Consider the following 26,832-nt stretch of genomic DNA (forward strand, 5'->3'; position numbering starts at 1 on the left):
CCTTTGTTCCCCATCTTTTGGCTTAATCCAAAATTCTTGTCCGAAGATGTTGAGAGGTATAGAAATAAGGTACAAGAGAACCTACCATAACCTAACCTAACAGAACGTAACCAATCAGCTGAAAACAATGGCATAATTATTAATTAGAGGTTTAGAAGACTACACTTTTTCTGTTTTGCAGATGCAGCTATTGGTCTATTGAGTAGTGAGTTCCATCTTATTTCATGTGAACTTTGATTGTTTATAAGGTAATGAGCTCTTCTAGCAGAAAAATCCATTAACAATCTTCCTTGTTAATTTTAATAGCCCAAATCTTTCAAATATGCCTGGCAGCTGAATGTCATGATTTACTGCAAGAAAAAATATATATATTTTTCACTAAGAGAAGAATTTACTTATCAGTAGGTTTTTCTAGCAGCATCACAAGTAAATGGAGCAGTGAAAAGTTTTAATAACTGTTTTAATAACTACCTTCACAATCCTTGTTGAGTAATATCACTAGGTTCTCCATGACACAAAATGTCTGATATTCTGTTGTGCATGCTCATATTTTCTGAACCAATAGGTTAGCAAGTCAGGAGAGCTCTTGTAAAATTAAAGTTTGATCTCCTTAAGATGTGAATGTACTAGTCTGTTTTACAAAAGAGGTTTACAGTAAATCAGATGAAGTGAAATGGAATGTTATCCTCTTGATGGAACTTACTTTGAGCACCCCACAGGGTATGCAGTAGCAAGCCTTACCCCCTCCCTTTAGTCAGTCATGCCTTTTAATACTTAATCCTCACCACTGGCAGCAGATAGAATGTACACCAAGAGGATGCCAAGGTACACACACATTATTTCCAGATGCAGCTTTCTGCATCAAGTGCAGTTTCCCTTAAGAGCACACAAAGACCACAGGTAGTCTGGGGCTGGTTTCTCCCTCTTTCTCCAGATCCCCAAAAAAACTCCCCACTGGCACAGCTATAGGGTTGAGATCTCAGCTTAGTGGCCAAGCCAAGACATCCAGCACCCTCTCTGTTCAACCAGTGCTTTGTGTCCCTGCCCAAGTAGCTGGCACACACACTCTTTGAGGTTTGATTTATACACACACACCTGGGAAAGGCTGGCACAGGTTTACTAGCTATGACTCCTTTTGCCCAAACTATAAGGTAGTTTTCACTGTTACCAGCCAGCTCCTTATCAACTACTTTAAGGCCCTTAATAAAGGGTGTCCAACCTTACTGTGTAAAATTACTATTAATACAAATGGAAGTTTGACCAAGAGCAAGGCTATAAGGAGTGGCCCACAATGTCACAAATAAATATGCAAGTACTCTCAAAACTTAAATATGTCTCACAAAAATCAGCCACAATGAAAGGTTTAAATATATTTAATAATAAATAAAAGAATAAGAACATACTCAGTATATATTCACAGTAACATCAGAGTCCAAAACCACAGGGAATACATAAAACAACATTGTAGGATAGTCTCAAATAAATAAAGAAAACCATCTAAACTGTGCTTCACTATATTCTTGACTGAATCTAAGAGAATTACTATACCGTAGTTAACTTACTTAAGGGCAAGGCAGATATGGTGAATGGATCTTCTATTTGTTGTTGTAAGGTCCAAGACAGAATACAGAATGCTGTCTCTCTAACAGACTTCTTAAATTAATATCTCAAATATTACTGCTGATATACCTTGCAGAATGACATCATTTCTTGTCATCTGACTCTATCCCAGGTGAAACCCCCACTGCTGGAAGCTAGCAGTATTTAGCATCTTCCTGTGAAAATACATAAACCTCAGATCTTTGGCAGATGCTGGAAGTCATAAAACAATTGTAGTAATTAGTTAACTCTAAAGACAATACAGAAAGCTTCTCAGCTCAGCCATTGGGTCTGTAGCTGCCATAAAGTAATTTAGTTTCAGGTATTTTTCTGAGGTTTTGCTAGACTGAAGTTAACATCCTGTGTTCCAGTTTCCACTATTACAATATACATTAAAAAAATGGTTACAATAGTGCATGTACATTTCTGTTCTTTTCCAGTAGGGCACACTGTGTATACATTCCAAGCACTTTGCAAAAACCTTTTTCAACACACATGTCTGTAAAAACAAGTTATACACATGACTTACAGTTCTAATACATTTGTAACACAAGCATCTTATATGAGTCATGTTGATATTCACAAATGACATATAGTTATATACAAAATACAAGATAGTTAGGATGGCAGTATTGCCTTTCATCACAACAGACAGCATAATGTCCACCTGGGGGAGGGGATCTATCACCTCCTCATTATAGCATCATAAGGCTCTTAAAGGTGTGTCATTAACAGATGACTTTACATATATGGCACGGGGGTGGTATGGGGATGGCAGCCCACTTGCTGTATATGGGCATTCCTCTTTCACTGTCAGTCATTCAAAGCCATGCCCAAACCTGTGTGAAAACAGTTGTGGTATTTAAAGTAAGTTACATTATCCTCTTATAGGCTCATAGGGAAGTACTACACTAGCTCCTTTCATGGGCCATTTTAAGCCTAGCCAGTTTCCTTTCCCTTTTTTGTGCTCATTAACTTTACCCACCTCATGGCTGTTAAGACTATATTACCCTTAATGAGAATAACTGGGATCATACCATAGATAATTTGAGGGGACTATGTATTGGATAAAGCATTTGGTGGCTGTCTCTGTCCATGAGTAGTACAAAATGCAGATCTGCGGTACATTTACTTAGCTGTTTCTTACTGATTATCAGGGGATTATATTGAAATGCTCTGTCATGCATACAAGATCTGAGCTGAACTTTGTCTACTGCATTGTTTTACTCTAAACTAGCTCAGACATGTACATAATGACACTGGATGCTTCTTGAACCCCCCCCCCCCCCCACACACATACACTTAGTATTGTAAGCTCCAAGAATACAGCTTTGTAATCAATGACATAATGAAAGCCATACATTCAAAACAAGTCATAATGTTTTAGTACAGAAGAACATGTATCCTCATGCATTTACTGCTTTTTGCCACTTTTGCCCAAATTTTCCCTTACCCTTACCACAAAACGAATGCTTGATTTTTATAATCTTTTGCTACAAATGTATCTGCAGCAGGATTTCAAAGATATACATTCTAAAGTTGGGCCCATTTGTGGAATACATGGTGGGGCAAAACAAGGTCTTACATAAAGGATACATTTATAGAGCCTGTATTTTTGTGACTGAGTGGAGCAAGCAGAATAACTAATTCTGGATACTCATACAGCTTATATAACATTGAAATCTTATCAAAATGACACCTACTTATAAAAAAGCAGACACTGCCAACAGCACACCTCTCAACATGCAGACAATGAAAACAGATACAGATGCTCATAAAGTATGCACATTCAGACAAAAATCTGGACACCTTATCAACATAAAATTTGAATACCAAATAACACATAACTCTTCCACTTCTAGTAGAATTATTGGTTATAACTAAGAATCACACTTTTACAAAAATGTGGTTTAGGATTACAAGATTTGAAGGGATATTTTAGAGCTATACAATTAAGGCTTATATACATAATACAAACAATAGGTTATAAATCAAAGTGGAAAGAGATGATGATGATGCAATGGGGGATAGACTTTGAGAAGTAAGGATTTGGATATAGGTCCTTAAGGAGAACAACAATAACCATACAGAATATTATATTCCTAAAGTAGCAGAAAATATTCTAAAATCTAAGCAACATGAGAATAAAAAAAGAGATGTTATTAATAAAGATGACTGCAACTAAGGGTATAGAAACTAGGCAGGAGGTGGCTAGAATGTACTGGAAAATTAGCAAAGGATCCAAGCTTTTGGAAACAAATAACAGGAAGGGGAAAGGTAAAAGAGGGTGATGAGGCTAAGCAGATGTTTGAAATGCAGCTTAGGGCTTACCTTCCCTACTAGAGATTAATAAACAAGTGCAAGCAAAAAAGAAAAGGGCAGGGGATTGTTAGATGAAAGACCAGTCCAGGTAATGCTTTTAGTCGAGTCTAGAACATAAATGGCTGTTAAAATATCGCATATCATTTCTGGAGCCTTCCTGTGTCCTGCCAGAGTGCTCTTCAAACTATCTGGAGATATACGGAGCTAAGTATATTTTTCTGGAACTTCAGAGTTGTGTACTGGTAATTGTTGTTTGACTAATTTTGTATCATTGCTGGCTGACTTCAGAGTTGTGCACTGTTATTTTTGCTTCATTGTATAGTTTTTCAGATCTCTGCTGAAGGTGTTTTTTCCCACCTCCCCCTATTTCTCTGTGTCTTAAGTTGGTATAACTGGTTTTACATCCTGTGTGTTATATGACTATCTCAAAGATTACTTGCATAAAATTAGACCCTGTTAGTAACAGTCTGCATATCATTGCTGGAGCTTTCCTATGTCCTGACAGAGTGCTCTTCAAACTATCTGGAGATATACAGAGCTAAGTATATTTTTCTGGCACTTCAGAGTTGTGTACTGGTAATTGTTGTTTGACTAACTTTATATCATTGCTGGCTGACTTCAGAGTTGTGCACTGTTATTTTTGCTTCACTGTATAGTTTTTCAGATCTCTGCTGAAGGTGTTGGTTTCCCCATACCCACCCTCCCTATTCCTGTCTTTTTGGAGGCTTTTGCAGTTGCACTGTAGATTTGATCTGGGACACTCCCCCCAGTCCCATCTCTTTACCTCATTCTACCTAATAGACTCCTTCTGCACTTGTTTTTAATCATTTTTAATTTAATTGCATTTTTTTAAACTGTTTGGTCTAACATTGCTACATACTCATGTGTGCTAGCTTGCACTGCATTTGAATTGTATTACTGCTGTTTTAGTTACTTTTCTGTATATATATATATATATATATATATATATATATATATATATATATTAAAATATATATATATATATATATATATATATATATATATACCTTTCCTGTAACTAGTGTAGTCCAGATTCAGATTTGCTGTATCCAGGACTGTATGTAAGCTTCTGAGCCCCCCCAAGCTTTCTGTGTTGGTGGGAAGCCTTCTAGCTTATCAGTGGGAGTGGTAAGCACTAGGTAACCTATCTACCACATAAGGAGTAGTTCTGTCCCAGAAATTGTAGTTATTGGCCGTTTGGGCAGTTTTTCCATCTCTCTCTCAACTTTCTGATTTAAAATCCCACATTTGCACTTGTTTCCCCCCTTTCCTGTAACTAGTTTAGTCCAGATACAGATTCTTAGTTTTAGCACTTGAATTTGCTTATTCGTGATCAGCACTTGTTCAGAACTTGTAAGCACTAAATAACCTACTAATTACTACGGCACTCAACATTCCTCATTACCTAGAGGAAAACAGTTTTGGTACTTACTTTCCTCACTTGCTTAGAGAAAAACAGCTCTTGTACTCACTTTTCTCACTTATCTACAGGAAAATAGTTTTTTATTCAGGCATGTCCAAGGGTCAGCTCCCAGTGTTCTCTCCTGTCTATCTGATGAATCTGGACATCTTGGGGCAATGTAGAAATTGCCTCATGTACACAGACAACCCTCTCCTCCTACCACCCAACACTACAAACTGTAAGAGGTGCACTTATCTAGCCAAACTGGAGGTAAAGCTCACTCCAATCAAGACTGAACTTGACAGTCAAGAGGAGAAGGTAAACACTTGCACCACACCACACTCATCACATAGTCTCACTAAATCTACACCACCAAATTCCACACATAGAAACACAAAAACATTCACTGAGGCTCTCAATAATAATCTGCTCAAGCAACAGAAACCTCCAAAGCAGAAATGCAAGCAACCTCCACCCTCCAACACAACCCAAATGACACATAGCCTGCAGACTCAGTGTACCACTCAACAACAGCAAATAAGGAAAAACAATGTACCCAACACACTAGTCATAGGTGGAATGCATCTAGGGACAAAAAAAATCACATAAGCCTAGTACCACTAATTACACACTTTCTATATATGAAACTGTTTCTACCACTGTTTTTTCTTTATCTCTGCATTTTGCATAACTGTAGAGTCAAAAATGTACATGTTTTTGTAATATATTTACTAAGTAATTTGAACAGTGTTGACTTTTTCTGATGTATTATTGCATATCTAACTATTTGTGCCTGAAATACCTTCTTTGCTTATCCCTGTTTTAATGTTTGGCTCACTACCTCCTCTCTCTTCCTACTTTCTTTAGTCTAGTGAACTAGTACATCCCTGTACTGAATAACCTGGATAATCCCTGCTGGAAGCATTGGAAACTTGACTGAACTTGGATTCCACCTACCAGTCACAGTGAAAACAACCCTTCTAAGACTGATAAAGTATGTGTATATCCAGCTACCTGTACTTTATACCACTACTTAAGATTTAATGGTTCTGTCTCGCTAGGCCAGCTTCCCACCCATAACAGCCAGCAGCCAACTTGCCCCTATTTTTCCCTTCTTGTTCTCTTTAGCTAACCCTTTATCCAGCCTTTTCTCTCTGTGTGTGATACTTCCTTACTCAAGATCTCCTCAGCCTGTTTCCCTGTATGAGAACACTTAGCTGTAGCTAAGCTACCATCCTCTAGGTGGCGCTCTATCTTTAGCTTTCTGCATTTCTATCCGTACACCAACTTCATTACCTTACTGCCCCAACCCTGCTTCTACGTTTTTACTTTCACTGACCTATTCTATCACCTCTTCCACCCAAATCCCAGGGTACCTTTACCACACTCTAACTCTTTACTTCCCTACTTTTCTCTCTCTAGCCACATTACATACTTCCACATAGTTACCCTCTGACATACTTGCTTACATTTCCTGCTTTACACATTGTCTTCCTCGACAGCACTCTCTCTTGTCTCTACCGCTCCGTTAAGCCCTCAGTCTCACTCCGCTCCCTACCCTGCCCCAATTCCCACCCGCCACCAGTGGTCCTACCTTTATACTACTAGTAGACACACCCTATCCTTTCCATACCAATCAGACACCTAACATCACTAACCAACCCAAATCTCTCCTTTGAACACCACACCCACTAATTATCTAAACCTCCTCCCCCTATCTACTCTCTTCTACGACTACCTTTCAACATACCTCAAACTACAGCTTATTCTTTCCTAACCTCTATTCACACAAAATGGGTATACCAATCACCCCTCCACAGCTTAAACAGCTCTTCAGCCTATCACTTATATCTTCTCTTATAATTACTTACATCCTAACCTCTTATGAATACCCACTGAACTCTTCTTATTCATTCCCCTCTAAGTACACCAGTACTTATATATCACCTCTCTCTCCTTCACTCTCCAACCTTAACACACAACCCAACTATCTACATGCTAAATACCATAGAATAGCTCACTTCAAGTTAAGTCAAGCGAAACCCAGGAAAATATCTGACATCTTCTACTTACTCCGTCAATCAAAATACCTTAAACTCCTCCACCTTTTGTTAGATGGAGACATTCATCCTAATCCAGGCCCACAACATAATAAAACAAAAACACACAAAGTACTAGATAAAACTACATCTCTCTCACTTTCCATACCCAACAATTCTCTCTCTATTGCCCATCTCAATATACAAAGTATTTGTAACAAAATTAGTCAAATTCATGCCCTCCTTGAAACCCATCAATTTGATATGTTATGCTTAACTGAAACATGGCTAAAGCCATCAATCAAAGACAATGAAATTAGCCCACCTGGTTATAATATCATTAGACATGATCGTGCTACCAGAAAAGGGGGAGGAGTAGCTATTCTCTACAAAACACAACTCCAAATTAGTACTTTAAATCTGACTTTTAACCTTGACAATAATGCTGAAATAATTAGCTCCAAACTCCAAGTCAATACTTCTAAAGCCATAAATATCATATGTGCATATCTCCCTCCTGGAAACAATATCAACACTCTCGAACTTATCCTCAACTTTCTCAATACCAACCTCCCTCAAGAAACACTAGTCTTAGGTGATTTTAACATCAATTGGTTCTCCTGTAACAGTACTAACCCCACCTCCCATATAAACCTATATGGCTTTAAACAACTCATTAGTAGTCCTACAAGAACTAATAAAACCAACAATAAGGAAACCATCCTAGACTGGATTCTTACTAATACTCCCCAACAAACCTATCAATTAGGCACCCTTCCAGATGATCTAAGTGACCACTCACTAACTTATATCATTAGGCACAAATCAAACCTAACCTTACCTACCACCTACAAAACACTATGATCAAAACAACAATTCAACTCTGATCAGTTTCTTGCTGAACTAAGACAATGTAATTGGTCCCAACTAAAACACCTTCCACTTAATGATGCTGTTGAATACTTTAATTCTACATTCCTATCCATACTAGATAACCATGCCCCAAGTTGCACTATTAGAACCAAAGCTAAAACAGCACCCTGGCTAACCAACAATACTAAGCAAAAAATCATTCTCAGAAATAAATCCTGGGATAAATGGCGTTCCACTAAGAACCTAACTGACCACCATAACTTCAAAGAACTTAGAAATAGTACAAAAAAAGCCATCCTTGCAGACAAAAAGAACTATTACTTTCAACTACAACAAACTACCAAAAAAGAACCCAAAACATTTTAGGCTAGTATTAATAATCTTCTATCCACAGGCCAGTCACTCACACCAAATCCCCAGGACTCTAATCCAAACAATCCTAAACAAATAGCTAATGACTTCAACTCTTTCTTCACCAATACTATCCAAACTCTAGCAAATCACCTACCTCTTGACATCTCTAAATGACCCACACCTACTTTACACACTTCTCTTCCCCTTTACCTTCAACCTGTATCTACCTAATTTATCTTATCCCTACTCCATAAACTGAAACCCACCACACCCTCTGCAGACAAACTTCCTGCAGAATTTCTGCAGATAGGAGTTAAAGCCATTGCCTATCCCATCTCAATCCTGATAAATAGATCTATAAAGGAAGGAATTTTCCCTTCCATTTGGAAGATATCTCACATCATCCCACTACACAAAGGGGGCAATTCTAATGACTTCTCTAATTTTCGTCCCATAGCATTGCTATCACCTATAGCCAAAATCATGGAAAAGTGTATCCATAAACAACTCCTTAACCACCTTCTCCATAACGACCTACTTGCTAACAGTCAACATGGATTTAGACCTTCTCACAGTACCACTACTGCATTACTCTCCTTTACTAATGCTATCAACCATAACCGTAACAACTCTAATCTATCATCTTCTATCTTCATAGATCTTTCAAAAGCTTTCAACATGGTTAATCATAAGCTCCTTCTGCATATACTAAAATCTCTTTCAATTCATCCTTCGTCCTTATCCTGGTTCACATCTTACCTAGAAAGCCGTCAGCAGGCAGTACTTTGGAAAAGCTCATTATCTAACCTCCTTCCTGTCTCTTTAGGTGTACCTCAAGGGTCTATCCTTGGCCCACTCCTATTTTCTATATTTATTAATGACCTCCAGTCAGCTATTCCAAACACTACTTGCATACAATATGCAGATGATTCCACTATAATCTGCACTGCTTCCTCTCAGACTGAACTCCTGTCACTTACCCAAGAAGCTTTTTCCACTGTTGAACACTGGTTCTCTGACCGTTGCCTACTCCTAAACCCCAAGAAAACAAAGTTGCTATTGTTCTCACCTACCCACAAATCAAGCTCTCTTAATTTCTCCATTACTTCCTCTGATAACACTCTGATTTCTCCTGATGCTACTACAAAACTACTAGGAATAACTATTGACAACAATCTCAGTTTTGATTCTCATATTAACAACACAATAAAAGTAATAAACAAAAAGATTGGTTCCCTTTATAGAATCAAACCATTCCTTACACCTGAAGCTCGGACCACCTTAGCTAGTTCTCACCTTATCTCTACCCTTCTATATGCTTCTACTATTTATACCAATCTCTCTAAAAATAACCTCAAGAAACTTGCTACATCTTACCATAATATTGCTCGATTTGCCACAGGATCCCTCTTCAGAACTCATCACTGTCTTAACCTAAAACAACTAGGCTGGATTGAACTTCCTAACAGGCTGATTTATCAACAGCTCTTAACTGCTCACAAAATTCTATATCAGCCTTCTAAAACACCAATTCTCTCTAACCTCATTACGCCTTATAATAACTTGAAACACCTACGCTCTTCAAACAAACTACTGGTTAATATTACCATACCCAATAACTCTGCAGTTGATAGCCTTTTTTCTAACTCTGTTGGAAAAATGTGGAACAAACTGCCATCTGATATCTCATCTTTGTCTAGTCTTCCACTCTTTAAAAAACAGCTGAAAACACATCTCAATAAACACTGGCTTTGTTCCTGTAACAACCCAGATTAACCTTTCTTTTTCCTTTCCTCCTTAATTCCTCCTCACACAACATCCTATAGACATATGTAAAAAAAAAAAAAAATTTTCAAAATATTTTAATTATTTTCTTTTCACCTTTTCCATATTATATACTTATATTTTTAGAATTTGTATAGCAAATATCTACTAAACTTTGTTTATGTAATTTCCTGCTATGACTATGCCTGTCTGCATGTATATCTCATGTTCTGACTCAATGTGTTATTAATTTTGACCTTGTATTGACCGTTTCTGTGAATTATTTGTAATATCGTTGGAGCTTTTCTCCCCGGGCCTCCACTGAAAATGGACATATATCCAGCTGGACTAGCCCGGTCAACAAATGTAAAATAAAATAAAATAAAATAAAATAAATAGGTGACTCCATAGTCAGACACGCTGATGTCCCACTCACCAAGCTAAACAAGAAGAAGGTTACTGTCAGCTGCCTGTCAGGTGCCTGCATCCGCCACATAACCCATGCACTCAGGTCACTCCACAACAAGTACAAATATGACTCTGTCATTGTCCATGTTGGTCTGAATGACCTGAGACATACCTCCCTGGACTACATGAAAAGAGACATGGAAAACCTCTCCGATCTTGTAGCCCAGGCAGGTATGACCCTAGCCCTGAGTAGCATTCTGCCATCACCCAAAATGATGCCGCAGTACAAGGACAAAATGACTGACTTCAACAATTGGCTAAGCTTCTGGTGCCATACTAAAGGAATCCAGTATCTGTCTCCCTGGGATGACATGGTTGACAGACCATGATGTTTTGCCAGAAATGGCCTGGCTAAGGTTCTTGCCGCCCTTATAGTGCCTTTTTTAGGCAAGGTTCAAATGACAAATTCACCACCGTAACAGGAAGAGGCAAGCAAAAACTGAGGGTGATGCTACTCAATGCTAGAAGTCTAAATCTCAAAATGCACTCACTCGAGGCACTCCTTAAAATGGAGAACATCGATATCTGTGCAGTGACTGAGACCTGGTTCAAGGCTCCAGAGAGCACCCCTTCACTACCAGACTATAACTCATACCACACTTTTCGGCCATGTAACCTGGACCAGAACACCAAAGGCAGAGGTGTGTCCATATTCATTAAGGATATCCACACCTCCAGGCTAGTTGCTCAACATAATGCAGCTGAGGTTATCCAAATGCAACTAACTCTGGGCAAAATTGCAATCCAAATTGTAGCTTGCTACAGATCACCCACCATGCCTCAGGATTCCCACTCCTCTTTTTTTGATGTACTGGAAAATATTAGGGTTCAAACAAACACCCTAATAATGGGCGATTTCAACTACCCCACTATTAACTGGGAAAACTACTCATGTACCAACTCCTTTGCTCAACGCTTTCTGGAATTCATAAACTCCAGTGCCCTGGATCAACTTATCCACACCCCCACCAGGGGCAACAATATCCTAGATCTAGTCATTACCAACATGAGTGACCGGTGTTCCACACCTGAAGTCCACACCTCATTATTCTGATCCGACCATAAACTAATTACCCTAGATATCCACATCCTGTCCCCACCCTCCATTAAGGAAACCATGGTAAAACATTTCTCCAAAGCCAACTTCATGCTTCTTAAGACAGAAGTGGTGAACTTCATGACATGCATGCAGATGGACAATACAGTTACGACTATTAAATCCTACACAATTGCACTTTATAAGCACTTACATGAGTGCATGGATCGTGCTATCCCAAACAGAACCAAGACGCTATCCTCCAAAAAAAGGAAGCCAATCTGGTGGTCCCCTGCCATAAACAAACTGTACAACAGAAGGAAGAAACTGTTGCAAAAGAGAGTAAAATCTCATGAGTGGAGGAGCTCCCTGGTCAGCCTCAGTAAGAAGCTGCGATGACTGGTAAAATCCTCCAAAGGTAGTTACGAAAACAAAATCACCACTGATTCTAAAGGCAACCACAAAGCATTCTATAGCTATGTCAAGAATCTCAATGGCAACACTCAGATCTGCTCTGATTTACAGCACAATGGCACTAAATATACAGACCCAACTGATATTGCCATCATCCTGGCAGATAGGTTCAGTGCTAACTTTATCCCCCTCACACCCCCTAAAGAGCCCATCTCTATACCAGAAGAATGCAAAGTTCCTGTAATCATGGCTGCACAGGTAAAAACCACACACTCCAAAGCCAAGAACACAGCATCCATGGGACCAGACAATATCCCAGGCTGGGTTCTAAATGAACTACAGAATGAACTGGCACCCCAACTAAGTACCATGTTCAATCATAGCCTCACCTCAGGCTTTGGGCCTGCTGAATGGCGCACAATGATGGTTATCCCACACCACAAGGGGGGAGCCACCACGGACCCTGGGAACTACCGCCCCATTAGCCTGATGAGCCTGGTCTGCAAGGCCATGGAATGTATCATCATAGAACTTATAAACAAAGACATTGGTAATCTCCAAACTCTGGACCCCACCCAGTCCGGGTTTGTAAAAGTAAGATCATGTCTCCTAAACCTGATAGACTTCTTTGAAGCAGTCACCAAAGCCGTAGACAAAGGTAAGGTGGTTCACACAGCCTATCTAGATCTTGCCAAGGCTTTCGACACCATCCCCCACTCTAGAATTATAGATAAACTCACTGAACTAGGTATAAATCCCTATGTCACAAGATGGGTTGCCAACTGGCTCACTGACAGAACCCACACTGTGAAAGTAGCAGACTCCAAATCTGACTTCAGATCAGTGACAAGTGGAGTACCACAGGGTTCAGTCCTGGGTCCTCTCCTGTTTGGTATCTACTTCTCTGAAGTACAGGCTAACACAGAAGGTCTTTGGCTAATGAAGTTTGCAGATGACTGCAAACTAGGAGCCATAATCGAAACTCCTAACGATTTGGACATCCTACAAAAGGTCCTCACTGAGATAGATGCCTGGTGTCAAAGCCATGGCCTCAAGCTCAATGCCAAGAAGTGCATTGTCATCCCCTTTGCTAAAAACTCTGTACCCATGAACTACAACATAGGCGGTAGTATACTTAACACCGAAAGTGTGATAAGAGACCTTGGGACACAGGTGGACAGTAGTCTCTCCTTTGATAATCACATCGCCACAGTAGTCAGGAAATCCTTCTACATGGCACACCTCATCACAAAAGGTTTCTCATCCAGAAAAAAAGAGGTCATTGTTCCCCTCTACTCATCACTCATTAGACCCATTATAGAGTACAACGCCCCTTTTGGTATGTACCTCACAAGACATCTACAACAACTGGAAAGACTGCAGAAATACCTCACAAAGAGGATTACTGGCCTCAAACAGATGCCCTACGTAGACCGCCTCAAAAAACTCCAGCTTTACTCAGTCGCATATCGCCTACTCAGAGGTGATCTCTGCCTAACATACAAAGCTATGTCAAACCCAGAGCTGTTGGACATGCTCCACTTAAAGAAATCCCAATCCCTCTGAGCTACATGCTCTAGGGACCTAAACCTTGCCACCACAATAAACAGAACATGCCGAAGGGATAGATTACTGTCCCAGAGACTTCCCATACTCTGGAATAAACTACCTATCTATAGCAAACAAAGCTCCTCATTAGCACTCTTCAAGAAAAATCTTGATGATTGGATGGGAAATAGGAAATTCACCCCGGGAATCACCTCTGTGGCTCTGCTCGACAGTGGCACAGGAAAATAATTTTTTTGGGTGGCAAAAGCCAGGGTACCTTTTTGGCTGGGCTTATGTAGGCCCCAGGGCCGAAAGCTTAGTACCTACTTATGAACCTATGAACCTAAAAATGGGATAATTAATATAGCATAGAAAATACTGCATGTTAACTGTAGTAATCAATCGGAGTATTAGAGAAGAATGATAGAAAATGGAAAGGTGATATACAAAAGAAGAACTGGAGGACATTTGTACTACTCTCAAGTATGCAACAACCAAGTCTAGAAGGTTTAAGGTTTTTACTTGGAAGTGTTTGCATACATATTTTTAACCCCAAGCAGAAATCAGAAAATGTTTCCTTAGGTAGATAATAAATGCTGGAGGTATGATGGGAAAGAAAGAGAGATAATTAGGAACATGTCTTTTTGGAATGCAACAAATTGGCAGATTTTAAAAATTCTCTACAGAATTCTTTGCCAGAAATGCTGAGAGAGTAAACAGTTGCAACTAAGAAAATGATTCTTCTGAACTGGGATATAGAATCTGAATTGCTCAGACAAACTGAGGCCTTACTAAGTTTAATATTATTGGTTGCAAAAAAAAAGGCAATTACTAGAAAATGGAAATCAAAATCTAAACCATCTACAATTGAAGTACTGAATATTGTAATGGTGGTGAAAGAACAGGAAACTGGATATTTAGAAAATTGAAGGAGCAAAATATATAGAAAAAATGAAATTTGTGAGAGCAATACATGCAATACATTCAGAATACTGAAGTTCATGAGAAGCGGGAATTTAATGTTTTATGTAATAGTGGAGTGAATGACAATTCCTAAATGTAGATTGAATGAAAATAACAAAATACATGTTAATAAGCTTTTATTTAGTTTATATTACTGTATATGTACTATGTCACTTTTTAATGTCATATTAAATAAAGATTAAAAAATAGAAAGTCAAAAATATAAGCATAATATCAAATACACACTGTTAAATCCGTAGACTTTAATGAATGATACTGAAAAAATATACTTCACAGAGTAAATTATTTTTTGTTTTAGTAAAAAGGGAAATGTAACATTTAGGCCTTATTTCTTTAAATTATTAGTGTTACCAGTATACTGAGCATGTAATCTTAGTTGGTTTATAGTAAAGGGCTCCAAAAGCATGTGAGACAGAGGAAGAGATTCAGAAAATCATGTGAAAGGGTAAAGCAAGCCTGAAAAATAGGTGCATACATCCCACAATAGGCACCTCATGTAAAGGGGCAAACAACCCTGAAAATAGGTGCATGCATTCCAAAATAGGTACCTTATGTAAAGCAGAAATACAAGCCTGAAAAATATGTGCATACATCCAAAAATGGTTACCTCATTTAATAGAGTAAATCAAGCCTGAAAATCGGTACATGTCTGCAAAACAGGAACAGTTGAGAGGTCTGCTGAGGTTAGTTAAAGGCATTTAAACTGTGTTAACATGATGGACAGCTGTGCCAATAATATGCATGCTTCTCAACACACTTACATGCATGCAAGCCCCTTTCTGTGGCCAGCAATAGTGCTTGTGGCCATGGAAAAGTGCATGGATACAGAAGCACACAATGTAAACAAAGCAGATCACATATAGGCACTGTAGGTTCATAGGTAGGTACTAGGCTATCGGCCCTAGGGCCTGCACAAGCCTAGCCATAAAGATTCCCTGGCTTACGCCACCCAAAAATTATTTTCATGTGCCCCTGTTGAGCAGAGCCACAGAAGTGATCCCCGGGGTGAATTTCCTATTTCCCATCCAATCATCAAGATTTTTCTTAAAGAGGGCTAATGAGGTGCTCTGCTTGACATGAATGGGCAGTCTGTTCCAAAGTATGGGGAGTCTCTGGGACAGGAACCTATCCCTCCAGCATGTTTTGTTTACTGTAGTGACATGGTTTAGGTCCCTGGAGGATGTGGCTTGGAGGGACTGGAATTTCTGTAAGTGTAGTATGTCCAGCAGCTCTGGGTTTGACATGGCTTTGTATGTTAGGCAGAGATCGCCTCTGAGTAGGTGATATGCAACGGAGTAGAGATGGAGTTTTTTGAGACGGTCTGCATAGGGCATCTGTTTGAGGCCGGTGATCCTCTTCATGAGGTATTTCTGTGGCCTTTCCAGTTGTAAATGTCTTGTGAGGTACATACCAAATGGGGCGTTGTTCTCTATAACAGGTGTAATGAGGGATGAGTAGAGAGGAGCAATGACCTCTTTTTTTTCTGGATGAGAAACCTTTTGTGATGAGGTGTGCCATGTAGAAGTATTTCCTGATTACTGTGGTGTCGTGGTTATTAAAGGATAGACAACTGTCCACCTGTGTCCCACAGGGCTCTGTACTAGGCCCTTACTTGTTTAGATTGTATCTTTCAGACCTTACTTTTTCATCTGAGGTGTTCTACAGTCTATATGCTGATGACCTGAAATTGGGTAAACTGATTACAAATGTTACCTTGTCTGCAAGTCTGCAAAATAATTTGACTAAATTGACAATTTGGGCACAGGAGAATAATATGTTGATAAATACATCACAAACTAAGCATACAAGATTTGGGAGACATAAACTGAAAGGTGAATATTTAATACAGCACACAGTGATTGAAATTGTAGACTCATTTAAGGACCTGGGTATATGGGTTCATAGGTTCATAGGTTCATAGGTAGGTACTAGGCTATCGGCCCAAGGGCCTACATAAGCCTAGCCAGCAAGGTTCCATAGCTTAAACCACCCAAGAAAGTTATTTTCCTGTGGTAGATTCAGCTATGAGTTTTTCTATCATATCAATCAATTGGCTAATGATAGTTATAGAACTATAGGTTGTATAAAAAATTTATAAAGTCTAGGAAATCAAACATAATGAAGTCATTGTTTGTTAGTTACATTAGACCCAGACTTGAGTATGGAATAACAATATGGAAACCCTATAGGAAAACAAGCATGAATAAACTGGAAAGAGTACAGCAGAAATATACTAAGAGCATCCATGGATGTGAAAATCTAAGTTATTAGGAAAGACTAAAATATCTGAACTTGTACAGTGTCTCTTACAGATATTTAAGAGGAGATCTTATTCAGGTATATAAGTCATTTAGGGACAACTACCTCTGGGAATGTTTGGGGTTATCAAAAAGTACTAGAGACTCGTCAGATAATCTATGTAGAAGATTCTATAGGAATGAGAAGTGTACTAATTGGTTCTCTGATAGAGTAGCTGATGCTTGGAACAGACTACCAAATTACATTAAAGAAAGTACTAGTTTAGATATTTTTAAGAACAATCTGGACATTTATTATAGGAACAAGTGTTTTGGCATACTGGCAAGCTAGAAGGGCTTTAATGCCCGTGCTTGAAACATTTGTATGTATGTATGTATGTATGTGTTCCTAGGTCTTTTATCGCAGTTTTGGTGTTGAGTGGACTACCACCTATGTGGTAGTTCATGGGTACAAGGTTTTTCCCAAAGGGTATGACTATGCATTTTTTGGCATTGAGCTTGAGGCCATGGCTTTGACAACAGGCATCTGTCTCAATGAGGCCGTTTTGTAGAATGTCCACATCATTTGGGGATTCAGTAATGGCTCCCAGTTTGCAGTTGTCTGAGAACTTTGTTAGCCATATACCCACTGTGTTGGCCTGAACTTCAGAGAAGTAGATGCCAAACAGGAGTGTATCCAGGACTGAACCCTGTGGTACTCCACTTGTCACTGGTCTGTAGTCCATACATATTCAGAGCAAGTACAGAGATACAATATAGAATGAGGAGAAGTGAAATGGGGGAATAGGTATACAAAAATGTGATATAATACCATAATAAATGGTGTAGACAGGAAAAGTTTAAAATGTATTAATATCTTGCAGTCAAATGTATGAAAGTGTATAAGAAGCATATTAACATAAAACCTGCAAGACTGATGTAATAATTACTGTGAATGTCAATCCTACAGGTAAAGCTGCATTGTAACAAAGGAGAGTGGAGCTGTGATATACACATTAATTAAATGGTTGACACCTGATAACACTTCTCAATGATGTAGGATACATTATGGGGTGAATGCACAGAATGCATTCATAGCATATAAAGTTGTATATACAGGAAACTGATGTATGAAAACTGAAAGCATTGATAAAGAGCAAAAGGACATTATATCTGTAATGTCAAGGTAACTCAGAAATGAATGTTGTGTTGTTGTGTCTTTCGGCTTTTCCTGGTTAGAGGTCACCACAGCGGAACTCCGGTCCGCTAATGATTGGCAGTAGATTTTTACGTGCTGAGTTGCCAGCTCTGACGCACAACCTTCAACGGAGGTACGCCCGTTCACGCATGTCTCCACACAGAAGACGCTTTAGCTGAGAATCGAACAGGACAACGTCTTACTGTGAGGCGACAATGCTACCACAGCACCACCACCGCAAATTAACTCAGAAATGAATATGATGCAAATTCAATAAAGCTTATACAGTCATTTTTTTCCTGTGTTTACATCGCAGCATGATGTGAACATGGGCACAGCAGTTTTTAGATTCATTAAACTCCATGTAGGGGCATGCAAACATGCGCATTCACACGCAACAATGGAAAGTTTTGCGGTATGCAAATTTTGGCATAAGTAGCAGAATTTTATGCTAATAAAGCAAACCAATATGGTGGAGTGATGCAACAGCCCTACACATAGCCATGTAGGCTCTGTGTCTGTGTTGGAAGTGTATGCAAAAATTTATGCATACAGGAGCCTACATGGAAGCAAGGGCATACAGAAGTCCTGAAATATGGACATAATGGCCATAAAAAGATAAAAACAGGTATTTACTATCTGAGGATGTCCAAAAAGATCAGGAATATGTGTAAAATCACTATAAATATTATAATTTTTATTTTAGCACAAATTTGCACAATGCACCACTATGGGCAAAACATTTTAAAAACAATAATACAAATGTAATTAAAAAGTTTGGTATAATATATTGTCACAATAATTAGAGTAATACCCTGCATTGTACCTTTAAATATGTGCACCTGTGCTGTTGTCCAGCTTACAAGGCTACTATCCATGTAGTTTCCTGGCTGCCAGCATGGTTATTATGTAAATTATGTAAAAAATGAGTGGATTTGTTGAATCACAAAATGCAGGGACCATGTAGGGCTATACACTTCGTGTAAGCTCCTATACAGTGTGTATTTTCCATGGATGACAACTTCTGAGCATCAAGCAAACCCAGTAAGTGGGGTTGCACTCAACTAATCCCCTCTAGTCCTGTGACAATGACTGTTAGGTGTTGTACTTGGATGAAGATAGCCTTGGGTTCAAGTACAAGCTATGTCAACTTTTAATGATACTGTGCTGGCATTTTAGGTCATAGAAATGAAGTGCAATTATTTGTAATTAGCATATTCTGTATATATCATGACAACAGAAATGATATTATTAAATGTTTTATGTGATTTGCTGTCATTATGCATAGCTGTGCTCTGCTGCATGTCAGCGCATGGAGTGCAACAATGCTCACTGGAGCAGGAGTTCTAAATCCTGTCAATTATACCCTAAGCAGGTGAATGTCATTTAAAGCAGCTAATACCAGATGGTCCTAATCAAGAGATGTACAAGACATGCATACAGCATACAGTCTGATTTTCCCTTGATACTTCAACAACATTGGAGTAGAGACTTGGGACTTTTAACTGACATAATGCTAGGGCCTTCTGTAGCTAGCTATTCTACATCTGTATGTGCTTGAGACTGACGTCAATGCTGCTGGTGCTGAAGACAATAGGCCTAGGCTGAGAAGGAGAAGAGTGTTCAGGCCTAGGGTGACCTACCAGCTGCTACATGAGCTGGAGATCGTAGAGCACTACAGGGTGGACAGGGACACATTACAAGAACTCTATGAGCTCTGCCGGCCTCAAGTCAGAGCCAGAGTCAACCTAGGGGCACCCATCCCAGTGGAAACTAAGATATGTGTAACCCTTAGAATATTAGCTACAGGTACTTTTCAAAGACCAAATGGGGAAATGATGGGGCTGTCATGGGCATCAGCATCCAGGATACTCCACCACTTCCTGGATGCTGTGCTTATACATGCTGAACACATATGTTTTACCCTCACTGCTGAGGAGAGGACTAGCAATATACAACACTACTATCTTGTAGTGCACTACCCTGAAGTACTGGGTGCCATAGATTGCACTCATGTACACATCAATGCACCACCTGGTGAGCAGGGTAGAATCAACATTAACTGCAAGGGATACCACTCCATTAACTGACAAGTCATGAGCAATGCCCAGGGGATTAATGTGTGTGCTGGCAACCCTGGCAGTTATCACAACTCCCATATCTGGCACACATCACAGTTGTACCAGATGTTTGCTAGGGGGGAGATGCCATAGGGCCATTTACTGGGGAATGCTGACTACGCCCTGGAACTGTGCGTGATGACACCCATCATAAATGCACACAGACCTATAGAAGAATGACATAATGAGGCACATGCAGAAACTAGGAACATCACAGAGAATAATTCTGGGCTTCTGAAGTCACGGTTCCAGGGCCTAGATATGTCTGGTGGAGCCTTGGAGTATACTCCAAGCACATGTACACAAATTTTCTCAGTTTGTGCTATGCTGCACAATCTGATCATGCAGAAACAGCTGTAGCAGGATCAGCAAGGGGAACAGGTACACATCCTCCCATTAATGCCTAGATCACTACAGCCACAGTCAAAGGAGGACTAGGAGGAGCAACCTCCAGCTGCTGTCCCTGTAGGTAGATGTAGGGGTGCTCAGTATTTCCTTGCTTTGGCTAAGAGAGAATGCATAGCACATTCACTGACCACCTAGGGTCTAACACCTTCCTCCTACTCACATACATATATTAAAACTGATGTCAGGCAACTCACATAACATTTATCTATACATGTATTGCCTGTGTACTGCTTGCATCAGACAGAGTCATCCTGTGTCAGCCAATGCATATGCAAGGTAAGGCCAGAACCTAGACTGTAGTATTGAACACTATTATGACATATCCTTGTATATGTCTTACCTTATAGTGGTGCTTTTGTAGATAACTTAAGTTAACATGCAAGTATATACACACATATTACTACAGTGTTACCATATGTAATTGTTATGCATCAGGCATGACACACTTACACCACAGCTGAATACTATTACATCATGCAAGTGAGAAGTTAGGAATTGACTCCACTCCATTGCGTTTTCTGACTTCAGGCTACTTTGTATCCTAACAGTAAATGCATCCCCCCTCACCCACAAACACAGGATTGTAAGACAGAGAGATGTATAGTTATAATTATATGTTTGACAGGAGTTGTGTCGACTAACTGGTTTGTGTCCAAATGTAAGTCATAGAAGTACTTGTACAATATACTGTGCATGATTTGATAGCAGTGTATAGGTTTTCTGAAGGCGGTTGTGTGAGGAATGACCACAGTTTAGAAAGCAGCTTCTGTGGCTAAAAAGACTAAGGCAGCCATCCTGCTTGATGAAGATTTAATGGTGTTTTGGGTTCTAATCCTGATTAAATTGAAGTTTTAGAGGTGTTTTTGTTATAGGTTGTGTTTTGTACAGACTGTGACTCTGTGTCCCATAACATTTTCATCTTTATATTTTTAGTACATATTTGAGCAATGTGTCACGTGCTGACAACAGTTTTAACAATGCTTAAATATTTTGCGTGAAGCATAAAACTGTAGAAAAAGGAAATATGCAGATAGGAGTTATAGATTGCCCGTAACAACTGTGAAATCACAGCCTGGAGTCCTGAGAGGAGTGGGCTGCAGTAAGACTTATACATTACATAATAGGAAGCGTGGATGTTAGCAATGTGCCTCACTTTTGCACACTGCTTAACACCATGCAAACAGGTAGAAGAGTGAAATCCATGTATGTACACTTAGTGCAATACTCATTGCATTTTGCTATGCCAATCATAGCTCTAAGCTGTCCAGATTTATGAAGCATGTCCATATTTTTACAAAATATTTGTAGTCTGTTCCGCATAAAATGTTGCTTTATATAACATTATTGCTAAATCATTGATAATTAAGTCAGAAAATAATGACATACATTTCATTTATGTATATCATACCCTTCAGAAAATGCATGCTAATGCAAAACCTGTTATTCCATCAACATTGTAGGTTTGTGAGGACAATAGTTCAACATTCGCTATATTAATTATGGCTTTGTGCAGATTTCATGCTCTATGAGTTTAAGAGGTATGCTAACTATTACATCGCGTACATAGATCTGTGTTCTTATTGTTCTATATTTCCAAGATGTGGAAACATTGTAAACTGAGGGCACAGTGTAACTATATGAAGTCTATATTAAATCAGTGAATGCTTAAAATAGCGAACGCTGATTTATCGACCCATTAAGAATGAAACCTTAAAATCTCGAAGACACAGAACAGCAATTTTTTTCACAGGGAAAAAAATTGCTGTTCCACAAAAAAAAAAAAAAAAAAAAAATTCAAAACACAAAATAAAGTGGGGGGCTTCGCCTCACTTCCCTACTTAAATATACTAACTCTGAGATTGCACCACAGTGCAGGAAATGGCAAAGTCCAAAAAATGGCCCAGCAATTTTTTTCCCTGGGAAAAAAAAAATCGCTGCTCCGTGTCTTCAGGATTTTAAGGTTTCGCTCTTAATGGGTCGATAAATCAGCCTTCAGTATTTTAAGCATTCGCTGATTTAAAGGGAACCCACTATACGTACAGACAGTTAATAAACATCCATATGTGTTTCTTCACAACCAACCTCAACTACAATCAGTACAAAAATCAAAAAGTCGACAAAGATGCTGATAAAAAAAAAAAAAATAGATCAAAAAACTGCTCAAGGCTTGGAAAATACGAAACCATAGACTAGCGTAACTTCCACTTTATTCAACGCTTTCGTAAAAAACTTCTTCAGAACCAAAAGGAATGTTACATCAAGCATTCATTTAAATACTGCACACAATTAAAATCAATTAATCAATTGCATAGTGTAAAAACATAATTAAAGAGCCCTTTACAAAAAGCAAACTCTTCATTCATCATTATGCACTATAGAATAGGCATAATTGAGTACATTACAATAACAAACATTATAAAACATATGCTTCATGATCTTTTAAGAAACATTTAATATTGATGGCTTCATTTAACCCAGGAAAATGATCCACCTGTAGTTTAGTTTGCCATTTAGCCTCTCTTTGAACCAAAAAATTCCTGTAATCACCCCCCCTGATGTCAGGTTCATAGTGTTCCAGGATAGAAAACAAAATTTTTTTAAAACCAATACATTCAACACTATGTTTATAAAATATTTGTTTTTTGTCCTTTTTTCTAATATTATACATATGCTCCTTTATTCTAACATTTAATTTTCTAGTAGTCATACCAATATAAAATTATGAGCATTTGTCACACACTGCAATATAAACAACTCCTTTTGTTTTGCAACAAAAACTACCAGGGACCCCTATGGTATAAAGTATATGAGGAAACTGAATGTAGGGACCTTCTAAAATAAACCTACAGACGGAACAGTCATGACACTTGTGCATACCCCTGTTGATATGCCCCTTCTTAATGCTACATGTGCTTCTATCTCTCCCCTTTTCAAATGCTCCTTTCAGACTATGTTCATTCCTATAAACAAACTTCGGTTTCCCCTTAATGGCTGCCATTAAATCAGCATTTCCTTCGAGGATCTTCCAATTATTGTTTATAATATTACGTATGCCTATATTGTCAACACTCATATTCATACTGAAACATAAAATTTCAGTATACTTTCCAGTTTCCTTAACTTGGAGTGTTGGCCTATTTTTCAAAATGGGTGGATACAAGGTTGCACGTTGCTTAGAGATGTCATCAGCTGCTTCCCTTAACAAACTCTCACTGTACCCGCTCTAAAAACAATTGTATGATGAATTCAAGCTCATTAATAAATGTCTCATCAACACTTGTCATCCTGCTAGCTCGTATGAATTGGCTTTTAGGTATATTATTCAGCATGAATTTCGGATGTTGACTAGTTGCATGTAAATAATTATTCTTGAAAGTTTCTTTACGAAAAATACTGCTAGTAAAGTTTTCTCCCAATGCATTCCATGTCAAAGTTACATCCAAAAAGTTAATGGAATTTCCATAACATCCCACAACAAACTTCAAGAAGTCAGAAACCTCACTCAACTTATTACAAAATAACTGCATTTCTCGAACCCCTCCATATAAAATAAAAATTAAATCATCTATAAATCTTTTGTAATAAATGACCTTGAATTCAGTTTTCAAGGAGTCCAAGATGGTGTGTTCCCACCACCCCATAACTAAGTTGGCAAAAACTGGGGCTGCTGGGGACCCCATCGCAACTCCTTGAACTTGCTTGTAAAATCTATGATTAAAAATAAAAAAATTATTTTCTAAAATAACTTCCATAGAATCACAATAAAAACTGACTTTTCCATTAGATATATTACTACATTGCTGTAAAAATGCTCTCATTGCTTCTATCCCCTTATCGTGGGGTATGGACGTGTACAAAGACACTACATCTAGAGTAAACATAATGTGCTGTGTTGGACTGAATAAATGAGCTTCATTCACAAAACGAATACTATCTAAAAAATCCCAAGAATCCCTCAAATATGACTTCATTTTACAAACAATAGGACTAAGCATTGCATCAATCATTTTTGACATACCCACTGTGACATAATTCGTGGCAGAAATAATGGGTCTGAAGGGAGGGTCCATTAGGCTTTTGTGACTCTTAGGAATGCCAAACATCACTCCTATTCTAGGATGTTCTACTTCACAAAAATTGTACATTGCAGAATCCATATTACTGCACATCAAATTTTCATACAAAAAACGTCAAGCCTTTCGGAACTATATTTAATTCAATACATTTCAAGAAATATTTATTTTCAATATCCAAACTTTTGTATTTTTTCAAACATTTGTCTAGACGTTCACATTTTTCTTTGAAATGTGGTTGATAAATCAAGTCAGTAGTTTTTTTTCTTACTGCTAAAGAGAACAGAGGCAATGCTGGCATACGTAGGACTTTGCTTTTCAGCTCTCCGCCCTATATTAGATGTAATTTCCGACTCATTTCTATGAGATTTACCAGTACTAACCTCAATTACAGTCTGGACATCCTCATCAGATCCATTAAAAATACGTTCACTAGCTCCTTCAGTATGTGTCTGAATTTTACGCTCAGAAGTTAAGACACATAAAGTCTTTTGTATATCACCCAGAATTTTGACCAGTTGGTGAGTCAAAGTCCCTTCGGACCCATTAGGAGTGTCATGAGACTCAAATCCAATAAAGGATCATTAGGAGAAACAGCCATAGCGACACTACCAAATGCCAACAAAAATCAAAAAGTCGACAAAGCAGCTGATCAAAAAAAATAGATAAAAAAACTGCTCAAGGCTTGGAAAATACGAAACCACGGACTAGCGTAACTTCCACTTTATTCAACGCTTTTGTAAAAAACTTCTTCAGTTTTCAAGGAGTCCATTTACAAAAAGCAAACTCTTCATTTATCATTATGCACTATAGAATAGGCATAATTGAGTACATTACAATAACAAACATAAAACATATGCTTCACGATCTTTTAAGAAACATTTAATATTGATGGCTTCATTCATCATTAGCATATGTTACACTATGTAATTGATTAATTGATTTTAATTGTGTACAGTATTTAAATGAATGCTTGATGTAACATTCCTTTTGGTTCTGAAGAAGTTTTTTACGAAAGCGTTGAATAAAGTGGAAGTTACGCTAGTCCATGGTTTCATATTTTCCAAGCCTTGAGCAGTTTTTGATCTACAATCAGTACAACCATGCAGTCTCCTTAATTCTACAACACATACATCTAACAAAGAGCAAAGGTGTAATATAAAATGTTGTGTGCTCCCTCATGGACACGGTGATAAAGTTGTGATCATGGGCTTGCCCTGCCAAAAGAAAATATCCAAATATGCTCAGTTAGGGACTTGTGCTGTTACACAGCTATGGCTTCTAAACAGTATAGTACTGTTAGTATGCTAGCCTCAGAGGACACTAAGGAATGATTGGACCTATGTAGGCCTCCCAAGCTGGTGTTCCCTACATCCTTTGATGATGTCATCTGCTATACGTTCACATTAAGTTGTGTTAAAATCAGACTTGTGTAGTAGCGAACTGTGTTCCTTAGTCTGTGCACTTTGATATGTAGGAATTCTGTTCTTGCTATAGTAGTGTGTGTGTGTGTGTGTGTGTGTGTGTGTGTGTGTGTGTGTGTGTGTGTGTGTGTGTGTGTGTGTGTGTGTGTGTATGTGTGCATGTAAAAAGAATAGTGGGAGTGGGAGTCCAATACTGCCCTGGAAACTGGCATGGTATTTGCTTTCTTTTTGTGCCTGGAAAAAACATCCATATCTAGCAGTCCTACAACCTCTTGCCCCCCATGGGGCCTGCTGATGTCATCTACCATAAAATCACCTGTAGTCCTGTTAAAGTCAGACATGTGCCATGGCACGTGCATGTGTTCTCTAGTCTGTAAACCTAGATAGGTAGGGCTTCTAATTTCACTGCAGTCAACTTAGTGTGTATCTGTTTCCATAACAAAGACTGAGAGTGTGTATTCAACACTGCCTTTGAAATGGCATGGTTTTGCATTGCTTTTGGGCTTAAAAAAAACATCCATGCCTAGCAGTCCTCCAACCTCATGTCC

This window comes from Protopterus annectens, chromosome 2.part1 (genome assembly GCF_019279795.1).
Source record: "Protopterus annectens isolate FY-2018-M chromosome 2.part1, PAN1.0, whole genome shotgun sequence".
Lineage (NCBI taxonomy): Eukaryota > Metazoa > Chordata > Ceratodontiformes > Protopteridae > Protopterus > Protopterus annectens.